The following is a 12,827-nucleotide window of genomic DNA, read 5'->3' on the forward strand; positions in this document are numbered from 1 at the left end:
CCACATGTGGGCCTACTATTAGCTTGTAGCCTACTATGCCATAGTATAGGCCCTATGGATCTATAATCTGTGTAGTGATGACATTAGTGGACATTTTTACTTTCTATGTTTGCATATCGTATTATTACATTCATATGAACATGATTATACTCCCCATTACACAAAGCACAAATAGGTTTGCTACTACAGTTGTAAGTAACAATGTGTACTTCACTGTAATCGCGGTCTGAGCAGGACTGATTTTTGGTACTGTGCCCGCCGCTCCCACAAAATGTCATACAGTAACCTGCGGCATTCCTGATTTTTTGCCGGTATCCCACATGCTCCTGCCAGATCTCATCCAGCTCCTTTCCCAGTCCCGCAACGTTACATTTACATTTACATTTACATTTAAGTCATTTAGCAGACGCTCTTATCCAGAGCGACTTACAAATTGGTGCATTCACCTTATGACATCCAGTGGGACAGTCACTTAACAATAGTGCATCTAAAACTTAGGGGGGGGGTGGGGTGAGAGGGATTACTTAACCTATCCTAGGTATTCCTTAAAGAGGTGGGGTTTCAGGTGTCTCCGGAAGGTGGTGATTGACTCCGCTGTCCTGGCGTCGTGAGGGAGTTTGTTCCACCATTGGGGGGGCCAGGGCAGCGAACAGTTTTGACTGGGCTGAGCGGGAGCTGTACTTCCTCAGTGGTAGGGAGGCGAGCAGGCCAGAGGTGGATGAACGCAGTGCCCTTGTTTGGGTGTAGGGCCTGATCAGAGCCTGGAGGTACTGAGGTGCCGTTCCCCTCACAGCTCCGTAGGCAAGCACCATGGTCTTGTAGCGGATGCGAGCTTCAACTGGAAGCCAGTGGAGAGAACGGAGGAGCGGGGTGACGTGAGAGAACTTGGGAAGGTTGAACACCAGACGGTGCATTATAATATGCAATGAATGCATGGTTTCGTAAGATATTTGCTGGTTGGAATAAAGTAATTGTATTAAAATAAACTGTGTAAAACAACTAATTTGAAGCAGACAAAAAGTCCCTGCAAGACATAATATATATATATATTTTTTTAATTGGAACGAGTTCACATTGTAAACTTTCCGATTCCAAAATCAACTGTCAGTAAGATAAAGGAAAAGCAACAAGTATGCTATTGTTAGGCTGACTAGTGACCAATCATAATAGCCATTATTTCATTACCTTTAGTGAATGATTAACAACATACTTTCCAATGAGAACTGCAAGCTGACAATTGCTTTTATAATTGCTTTTATAATTCATCACAAGTGACCACATGAACTCAATCACATCAGATAATTGTTTTTGCCACCAGTACTGTTTGAAGCAGGCCCACGAGCTGGCTCTGTAACGTGAGCCCCATCAGAGGAGTGGAGAGACATAAGCAGACATAATGACAGAGAGTGCTTCATGTGATATACAGTACCAGTCAAAAGTTTGGACACACCTACTCATTCAAGGGTTTTTCTTTATTTTGTACTATTTTCTACATTGTATTATAATAGTGAAGACATCAAAACAATGAAATAACACACATGGAATCATGTAGAAATCAAAAAAGTGTTAAACAAATCAAAATATATTTGAGATTCTACATTAGCTTGTAGCCTACTATGCCATAGTATATGCCCTATGAACCTATCATCTGTGTAGTGATGAAGGCCTGATTCACACAGTTTCCTCTGAACAGTTGATGTTGAGTTGTGTCTGTTGAACTTGAACTCTGTGAAGCATTTATTTGGGCTGCGACTTGAGGATGGTAACTCTAGTGAACTTATCCTCTGCATCAGAGGTAACTCTGGGTCTTCCTTTCCTGTGGCGGTCCTCACGAGAGCCAGTTTCATCATAGCTCTTGATGTTTTTTTGCGATTGCACTTGAAGGAACTTTTAAAGTTCTTGAAATTTTCCAGATTGACTGACCTTAATTTCTTAAAGTAATGATGGACTGTCGTTTGTCTTTGCTTATTGGAGCTGATCTTGCCATAATTTGGACTTGGTATTTTACCAAATAGGGCTATCTTCTGTATACCACTCCTACCTTGTCACAACACAACTGATTGGGTCAAATGAATTAAGAAGGAAAGAAATTCCACAAATGAACAAGGCACACCTGTTAATTGAAATGCATTCCTGTTGACTACCTCATAAAGCTGGTTGAGAGAATGCCGAGTGTGCAAAGCTGTCATCAAGGTAAAGGGTGGCTACTTCGAAGAATCTCAAATATAGAATATATTTGTATATGTTTAACACTTTTTTGGTTACTACATGATTCCATGTGTTATTTCATGTCTTCACTATTACTACAATGTATAAAATAGTCCAAATAAAGGAATGAGTAGGCGTGTCCAAAGTTGTGACTGGTACTGTATAAGTGATTTTCTAACAACACATGGCAATACGACCAGTATGAAATCATTTACGAGACTAAAATAATATTTGAATACCGAATTTGTGGTTCTGGTCGCCCGCTGCAGCATGAACCATTCCGTCCGCACCGCACACTTCTCTGTTGGGGTCCTGCGGTAATGCAGGGCTCTTCACTGAAACTACCGCTGTAGCTACCATGTAAATATGGGTTTCGGTACACGTGATGAAGTGGGACCAAATTATCAAATGATTCCCTTATATTTCCTGTTCAATTAAATCTAGGCCTACATCAACCTTGTAGTCCCCAGTTTGTCAAATTTGTGTTTGTTTACTATTCTTGTGGACACACAACAGGATGTGGACACACAACAGGACTGAGTAGTCAGTCAGTTCTACCAGACTTCCACTAGAGGGAGTTTCTTGACCAAGACATCTTCACACCAGAGCTGTGCACTGACATCCAAGTATTCCAGAGTTTCTCCTCAGCAGAAGCTAGAGTTCCTCCAGTTGAACGCAGTGCAATTGACTGGGTAAGACATTACAGGCTACTACAGCAAACATAAGATAATAGGAACCTACACAGGTGCATTTATACACCTTTTCTCTAAACATTTAGCGTTCACCTTATTGGATATCTATGTCTATTGCAATATGAAAACCCTAGTTAAGGAAAGGATCATCATAAATTGGTGGATTACATTTACCAAGATTCTAACAAGAGGAGCTCACTTCCAGGCAATTTGCATCATTTTAGGAGACATGATTGTTGTCATGCAGACAGTCAAGGCCACCAATGGTCCCTAGACTCTCCACCAACCGTCCTCGTAGTTGAAAAGTTTCTGCATACATCCATATTATATTACATGGGTTTTAAACTGTATAGGCTGTACAGTTCTACACCTGCATTGCTTGCTGTTTGGGGTTTTAGGCTGGGTTTCTGTACAGCACTTTTGAGATATCAGCTGATGTACGAAGGGCTATATAAATACATTTGATTTGATTTGATTACTGCATTAACCATTCAGACTCTGCCACTCTCCTCCTAGTGGTTAGAATGCTATGGTATCCACTTCCAGTCCAGATTGACTCTAAGAGTCTTTAACCTTTATTGAAGACTCATCTCTTCAGTAGGTCCTATGATTAAGTGTAGTCTGGCCCAGGAGTGTGAAGGTGAACGGAAAGGCACTGGAACAACGAACCGCCCCTGCTGTCTCTGCCTGGCTGGTTCCCCTCTCTCCACTGTGATTCTCTGCCTCTAACCCTATTACAGGGGCTGAGTCACTGGCTTACTGGTGCTCTTCCATGCCGTCCCTAGGAGGGGTGCGTCACTTGAGTGGGTTGAGGCTAGAAGTCGACCGATTATAATTTTCCAATGCTGATACCGATTATTGGAGGACCAAAAAAAAGGCAGATACCGATTAAATCGGCCGATTTTTTAAAAATGTGTGTATATATACACACATACACACATATTTTTGTAATAATGACAATTGCAACAATACTGAATGAACACTTTTATTTTAACTTAATATAATACATATTATGGGCTTTTGGATGGGTGTTCTTAAGGTGATTCCACAGGTTGGTGGTATTTTTTTGAATTAGCCGTTGCTGACCACATGCTTACATCTTTATCACAAATAAGACACCTTGCTTTCCCTGGTGCCAATTCCATGTAATAGTCCCACACTGGTGCTCTGCTTTTCACTGCCATCTGTAAAACACACACACACACACACACAGCTCTGAAGTGACAATGATACTGAAGAGTATGCTTAGGAGACAAATAATCTCAACTGTTTGAATAAAAATAGAGTTTAAGTTACCTGTGATGAATGTTGAAAACAAAAACTGTCATTTCTATTTGCAGAAAATCTATTTTAATAATGGACATGATAAGACTTGACTACCAAAGTGCGAGTCATAATCAAACTTGATATCGGCCATTCCGATTAATCTGTCGACCTCTAGTTGAGTCACTGACGTGATCTTCCTGTCCGGGTTGGTGCCGCCCCCTTGGGTTGTGCCGTGGCGGAGATCTTCGCAGGCTATACTCGACCTTGTCTCTTGTGCTTTGGCAAAGCGGGTGGGGTTATATCCTGCCTGTTTGGCCCTGTCCGGGGTTATCGGCGGACGGGGCCACAGTGTCTCCCGACTCCTCCTGTCTCAGCCTCCAGTATTTATGCTGCAGTAGTTTATGTGTCAGGGGGCTAGGGTCAGTCTGTTATATCTTGAATATTTATCCTGTGTCAATTTAAGTTCTCTCTCTCTCTCTCTCTCTCTCTCTCTCTCTCTCTCTCTCTCTCTCTCTCTCTCTCTCTCTCTCTCTCTCTCTCTCTCTCTCTGTCCACCTGGCCATGCTGCCGCTCCAGTTTCAACTATTCTGCCTGCGGCTATGGAACCCTGACCTGTTCACTGGACGTGCTACCTGTCACAGACATGCTGTTTTCAACTCTCTAGAGACAGCAGGAGTGGTAGAGATACTCTGAATGATCGACTATGATCTGTTATAATCTCCACCCGGCACAGCCAGAAGAGGATTGGACACCCCTCAGAGCCTGGTTCCTCTAAGTTTCTTCCTCGGTTCTGGCCTTTCTAGGGAGTTTTTCCTAGCCACTGTGCTTCTACACCTACATTGCTCGCTGTTTGGGGTTTTAGACTGGGTTTCTGTATAGCACTTTGTGACATCAGCTGATGTAAGAAGGGCTTTATAAATACATTTGATTTGATTATGGGTCAAAAAGTATTCAGGTGAGATATAGTAGTTAAAAGATTCACCTCAAACGTCACCATGTTTTTTCTTTATCAGAAAGTGTTATACACAACATGCAGTGGGCCTAAGGCTACAGTGGCCAGCGAAACAGGGTCCTTGATTGAGATGACGAGGAAACAATGTGAAGACCCATACTCATGATATCCTGGATTTAGGAGAAACTGCTATACATTACATTTAAGTCATTTAGCAGACTATAGATTTCTGTTGGGTCCAAAGCTTGTCTGGGATTCATTTAGCAGTTCAGGGTGTCTCAAATTGTGATATCTACTTGGCTAATAGCATTGGACGATTTCACACAAGCACATTTCAGAGACACGACCCTAAAACACAACTACTCCATGAAGTGCTAAAGAAGAAATCAAAGAGGAGTGTTTTGCCCACAGTCAGTCATACTTCTCCAATTACACTGTCATTCTCTGAGGAAGAGGGGGATGTTGTTTGTTTTTCTGACCCTCCCTAAATCCTCTTGGGCAAGAGAGGTAGGCTCTTCATGCTTTGCACTGCAGAAGGTTGGAATGATGTTGAAAAAAAGCCAGTGAAGGAAAAAAAGTGTCTGTGACACCTTTATTTTATGCTTTTCCTTTCTGACTGGAATTGTTCCTTTCCAATCTCAACATATCCCCTGCTTTCAACTTTAGAGTATTTGTAAGGCGTTCATTTGATATTGATCATAGCGAGAGCAAAATTAGAATTGTGAATTGTGAGTGGTAAAACAAAACTCTAATTAGGGAATGTTAAATACTTGTAGAGATTTAATGAATCGTTTAATTCGTAGATCAAATGAAAGAACACGGCCCATTAATCCATCTACCACCCAGCTTGAATGGAATAACCACTCTTTGCCAAATTGACTCTCTCCCACATAGCGAAACACACACACAGACGTACAGGCCTAGCAGTGCACACACACACACACTTACATTTTAGTCCTCTAGCAGATGCTCTTATCCAGAGCTACTTACACATGCACACACAAGCCTAGCAGACACCAACAGGATGGCAACTATGTAAATACTGAAGCTTTGTTGTGCCATGCAAGACCATGATGAGTGAAAACTTAATGCCTCATCATAAAACATTCATGCAATATATCCCCAGTAGTGGAACTCAAACTGATTCAAATACATGCCAAACCAGCACAGAGTGCTCTTCTAAATGGTGACAGGACCATGGAAGGCAGGAGCTAGAGTAGTCAGTCAGTTCTACCAGACTTCCACTAGAGGGAGTTTCTTGACCAAGACATCTTCACACCAGAGCTGTGCACTGACATCCAAGTATTCTAGAGTTTCTCCTCAGCAGAAGTTAGAGTTCCTCCAGTTGAACGCAGTGCAATTGTACAGCATTGACAAAATATATCGTTTATGCATCTGTATTTGATTATATCGGATCAACTTTTTGGTCCCACGGTCTCTGGTAATCTTATTTGGGCAACCTATCCAACTTTCAAAATGTTACTTCCTGCACCATTTATGAAATGATCATAGAAAAGGATACAATAACTAAGATATTTTATAGACAGGGAATGTACTTGCATACAGGCCCTGTCCAGACATCCCTCCCATGCGCTCTGTGTATTCAGTAAACCACAGCCACCCCTCCACCACGGTCACTGTGCCGTAACCTAGACACCCTCTAGACCCCTGGAGCCTCTGTGCAGCTTGTACAGTCCTGAAAGATCATCCCCCCTCCCTCTTCTTCCGTCACCACCTCCCCTTCCCATACCTCCCCAACCCCACCCCCTCCATCCTCCTACCTTCCCCACCCATCCTCACCAGGCAGCTATCCCCACTAGCCTGCATCGCAGCATTCCGTGGGCCCTACACACAGAGGCCTATTGTGTGCTCAGGGAGATGGAGGCAGCGTACAGTTAGAGAAACAGAGAAATAGAATGTCTAGAATGGACAGGCTTTTCTATCACAGGTTTAGTTCTATGGATGGACCTAGGCTACCAGTGTGGTGGCACAGTTGAATTGACCCGTTGTTGTAATCTAAATGTATAGTATAGTTGACCTACATTGAGAAATGCAGCGGTGTGCATCAGTAAAACTGAACATTCCAAGTAAGTCCACAAAATGGTCATCTAGTAGGCAAGCAGTTCAATGATGCTTTCAGTGCAGATTGCAGTTCTATGTTAGGTACTTCTGATTCCCCATCACCAGGATCACCTTTAAGATGCAGTGGACAGAAGCAGGAATTCCATATTCCCTTCGATCCCCTCTTCTCTTTCATTCCCAATCTCTCATTTTCTCCTACGTTGTTTCTCTTGGAAATCTGCCACAGTCAACTGAGTTACCACCTTTGTAGTCTTCATCAACCTCCTGCTATGGTAATGGTAATCTGAGGATGTGGGTTGGAATCTGAGAGGAAGAAAAATCTATGAATAGCGTTGATGGGATATTAAGTGATCGAGGGATCCCGGAGTAGGTGGACCACCACATACAGTTGAAGTCGGAAGTTTACATTCACTTAGGTTAGTGTCATTAAAACTGGTTTTCAACCACTCCACAAATTTGTTGTTAACAAACTATTGATTTGGCAAGTCAGTTAGGACGTCTCCTTTGTGCATGACACAAATAATTGTTTACAGACAGATTATTTCACTTATAAGTCACTATCACAATTCCAATGGGTCAGAAGTTAACATACACTAAGTTGACTGTGCCTTTAAACAGCTTGGAAAATTCCAGAAAATGATGTCATGGCTTTATAAGCTTCTGATAGGCTAATTGACATCATTTGAGTCAATTGGAGGTGTACTTGTAGATGTATTTCAAGGCCTACCTTCAAACTCAGTGCCTCTTTGCTTGACATCATGGGACAATCAAAATAAATCAGCAAAGACCTCAGAAAAACAATTGTCGACCTCTACAATTCTGGTTCATCCTTGGGAGCAATTTCTAAACACCTGAAGGTACCACGTTCATCTGTACAAACAATAGAAGCAAGTATAAACACCATTAAACTACATAGCTGTCATACCGCTCAGGAAGGAGATGCATTCTGTCTCCTAGAGATGCAAATGCGTTGGTGCGAAAAGTACAAACTAATCCCAGAATAACAGCAAAGGACCTTGTGAAGATGCTGGAGGAAACAGGTACAAAAGTATCTATATCCACAGTAAAACGAGTCCTATAGCGACATAATCTGAAGGGCCGCTCAGCAAGGAAGAAGCCACTGCTCCAAAACCGCCAAAATAAAACCAGACTACGGTTTGCAACTAGACATGGGAACAAAGATTGTACTTTTTGGAGAAATTTCCTCTGGTCTGATGAAACAAAAATAGAACTGTTTGGCCATAATGACCCTCGTTATGTTTGGTGGAAAAAGGGTGAGGCTTGCAAGCTGAAGACCACCATCCCAACTGTGAAGCACAGGGGTGGCAGCATCATGTTGTGGGGGTGCTTTGCTGCAGGAGGGACTGGTGCACTTCACAAAATAATAGCATCATGAGGAAGGAAAATTATGTGGATATATTGAAGCAACATCAAGTCATCAGTCAGGAAGTTAAAGCTTGGTCACAAATGGGTCTTCCAAATGGACAAAGACCCCAAGCATATTTCCAAAGTTGTGGCAAAATGGCTTAAGGACAACAAAGTGAAGGTATTGGAGTGGCAGAACTGAAAAGTGTGTGCAAGCAAGGACGCCTACAAACTTATGTAACGATCTTCTTCATCTGAGGAACAGGAAAGATCGGACCAAAACGCAGCGTGGTAAGTGTCCATTTGAATTGAATAAACTGAACACCAAATACAAAATAACCAATCGAAACAGTCCTGAAAGGTGACACAACCCACAAACACCAGGTGGGAACAGGCTACCTAAGTATGGTTCTTAATCAGAGACAACGAAAGACAGCTGCCTCTGATTGGGAACCATACTAGGCAAAACACATAGAAAAACAACAAAATGCCCACCCCAACTTACGCCCGACCAAACCAAAAAGAGACATAAAAAGGAAGTAAGGTCAGGGCGTGACAACCTGATTCAGTTACACCAGCTCTGTTAGGTGGAATGGGCCAAAATTCACCCAACTTATTGTGGGAAGCTTGTGGAAGACTACCCGAAACCTGTAACCCAAGTTAAACAATTTAAAGGCAATGCTACCAAATACTAATTGAGTGTATGTAAACTTCTGAGCAACTGGGAATGTGATGAAATAAATTAAATCTGGCATAAATAATTCTCTCTACTGTTATTCTGACATTTCACATTCTTAAAATAAAGTGGTGATCCTAACTGACCTAAGATAGGGAATTTTTACTAGGATTAAATGTCAGGAATTGTGAAAAACCGAGTTAAAATGTATTTGGCTAAGGTGCATGTAAACGTCCAACTTCAACTGTATGTATGATTGAAAATTGCATTTATCATAAAACCCTGCTATGAAGTAAGAAATGATCACTACCTACCTCATCAGTTTTCCTAACAATTTACTATAATTCATTTACAATTACTAGAGTAATTACTGAATTACAACAAAGGTATAAGAGCAATTGTAATGTATTTTTGTACACTGAGATATATTGCAAGTTAAAAGTGGAATAAATTGATTTCCGATCAGCTTTCCGTTCCCTAATCCTAGCCTTAACCAATATTCAGTAAACAATAAAGCTGTCCCTGGATCAGTTGTTACAGTAAGAGCAGAAAGTGACCAAGGTGAGATGGGTAGAGGATTCAGTCTCTTTCTTCCCTGTATGATTAATGAGGGCTATCTCTAATAGGTCATGACCCTGGAAGGATTGTGCCTTTCCACTCAACAAAGACCCGCATTCAGGCTTTCTCACCTGGCCCACCCTATCTGCCACAGAGAGGTACACGAAAAAGATCATACATAGACATTTTATCCCCTTTTATCCCCATCCACCACTGCAGGGCTTCACAATGAAGAGAGTCTGACATGTGTTGTCTTGTCTCTATCAGGAATGTTAAGGTTCTGGAGAAGAAGCAAACACTGCCATGGCCCATTCTGTTTGCTTGGATGGGGCTGTTGGGCATCTGACCACATTGTTGCTGATATTGTAGTGCTAACCTGCTACAATCTCCACATATTGGTGGACATTACTGTCATCAAGGGCAATGTGGTCTCAGGGAAATTCTTATTATTACTCCATTTAGTATGATATATTACGTTAGGTTACATGATGAATGGAATTGCGGTTGTACAATATATGAATTATAGGACGTATAGTCATACATCTTACCCGGTCGTACAATAGCATATGAATTGGATGATGTAATTTAGCAGGCATATTGGAGAACTTATAGTACTACACGTCCTTATCTGAGAACAGGTTGCTTGTTGCACTGTAACAACAAAGGAGAATTACAGGGAGAATTTATGTTGGAGGTTGGGGGAACTTAGGACAAGGTTAGGATAATTTACATAAAAGGTTAGGAGAACTAAAATAGCAAAGGTTAGGGGAATTTATGCAGGTTGTATTTTGTTGTCATGAATATTGCCCTGGAGGAAAAACTGAGCCATTTCTGCCAGCTGAAAAGTACAATTTCATGAAAACATAAAATTGCTTTTTGGCTTTAATTTAAGGTTAGGGATAGGGTTCAAATCTGATTTCATGATTTTGTGGCTGTGCCAGCTATTGACCTCTCTGCAGAGCTGCCTCCAGAACAAGATTCATGATAAACAATGCTAATCTGCGGAATTTACGCAGCAGGTTAAGGAATTTGGATTAAGTTTAGAATAAGGTTTAGGGGAAGGGTTAGCTACAATGCTACAGTTGCCCCAACGCTACTCAAACATAGCAATCCAGAGGTTGCATATGGTCACGGATTAATAACCCCCCTACTTTTGTTTCTGTCTAAAGCAACTAGACCGTTAGTAGCTATCATACAACTTGGGGGTGTTCAGAAATATGTAAAGTATATGTAAAGTATGTAAAGTATGTAAAGTATGTTTCGTCTGCGGCCAGGCTGTGAAGGGATACTTTCTTTGGTTTACAATAGACAGTATTTATGGTACTTGGTGAGTAGTGTTGGGGAGTAGTGAACTACATGTAATTCAACTAGAAATGTAAGTACATTTTGCAGTAGCTTGGTGGTCGTTGAAATACATTTAAATCTACATACTACTTTTTTTTGCTAAATTAAAATATGGGTGAAGTAGGCAATCATTTCCTTTTCTCGGCATCAGACCTGCCTAATTATCCCTTGAAACATTGTTTTTTTTGTGTTTAATAGGCTACATTACACATTCTGTTTTACATAAGACCCCAAAGTGATATATTCTTGCAATTTATAGTCTATGACATTTCAAATGTACGTATAATAATTTTTCACAAAGTAGTTTGGATGTAGTGAACTATTTTTTCAAAGTAACTTTAGTTGAGTAAACCATTTTTCTTTGGGTAGCTTTAGTGTATCTTACCTTCTTCCAATGTGAAGTAATTGGTAGCTTGGTAAACTGTATTTTCAGAGTAGATTCCCCAACACTGTTGATGAGTAGCTCATTACAGTTGGTTTGTATATTTTGTTCACCATTTTATTCAAGCCAACAATATCGCTGGATATTCACAACATTTACTGGAAATACCGGCAACACGCCTACAGTTTCCAGCCCTTAATATCCATTGCAAACAGTGGTGGCAGACATCTTCTTCTAACTGGTTCTCACAGCCTCATGTTAACTGGTCTTTGCCCAAAGAGGCCTCTTGTCGAAACTCTGACTGACCCTTAGTACACAGTCATTGACTGGAGTGCTCTTCACACCCAGAGGTTGCTTCAGGTCCTGCAATAATTGGATACCCATAAAGCCATAATCCAAGAATCTTTCTAGAATCTGACAGGTTAGATGTAGTTAATCCTCAGAGACACACTGGCCGGTTCTCATGCCCTCAGCGCTCCCTAGTAGTTCACATGGTCCACTTATTCTACACTCAACTCCTATTGTTAGCAAAGCAGATATGCCTCATATATATACACACACAACCATTCAAACGTTTGGGGTCACTTAGAAATGTCCTTGTTTTTTAAAAAGCTCATTTTTGTCCATTAAAATAGCATCAAATGTATCAAAAATACAGTGTAGACATTGTTAATGTTGTAAATGACCATTGTAGCTGGAAACGGGATATTTTTTTATGGAATATCTACGTAGGCGTACAGAGGCCCATTATCAGCAACCATCACTGTGTTTCAATGGCACGTTGTTAATCCAAGTTTATCATTTTAAAAGGCTAATTGATCATTAGCACAGTTAAACTGTTCTAATTAAAGAAGCGATAAAATTAATTCTTTAGACTAGTTGAGTATCTGGAGCATCAGCATTTGTGGGTTCGGTTACAGGCTCAAAATGGCCAGAATTGTATTTCTTCTGAAACTCGTCTCCTCTTCTGAGAAATGAAGGCTATTCCATGCGAGAAATTGCCAAGAAACTGAAGATCTCATACAATGCTGTGTACCATTTCAGATTCTTCAAAGTAGCCACCCTTTGCCTTGACAGTTTTGCACACTCTTGGCATTCTCTCAACCAGCTTCATGAGGTAGTGTGCCTTGTCAAAAGTAAATTTGTGGAATTTCTTTCCTTAATGCGCTTGACCCAATCAGTTGTGTTGTGACATGGTAGGGGTGGTAGAGGTGGTAGGGGAAGATAGCCCGATTTGGTAAAATACCAAGTCCATGTTATGGCAAGAACAGCTCAAATAAGCAAAGAGAAACGACAGTCCAT

This window comes from Oncorhynchus gorbuscha, linkage group LG10 (assembly GCF_021184085.1).
Source record: "Oncorhynchus gorbuscha isolate QuinsamMale2020 ecotype Even-year linkage group LG10, OgorEven_v1.0, whole genome shotgun sequence".
In the NCBI taxonomy this organism is placed as follows: Eukaryota; Metazoa; Chordata; class Actinopteri; order Salmoniformes; family Salmonidae; genus Oncorhynchus; species Oncorhynchus gorbuscha.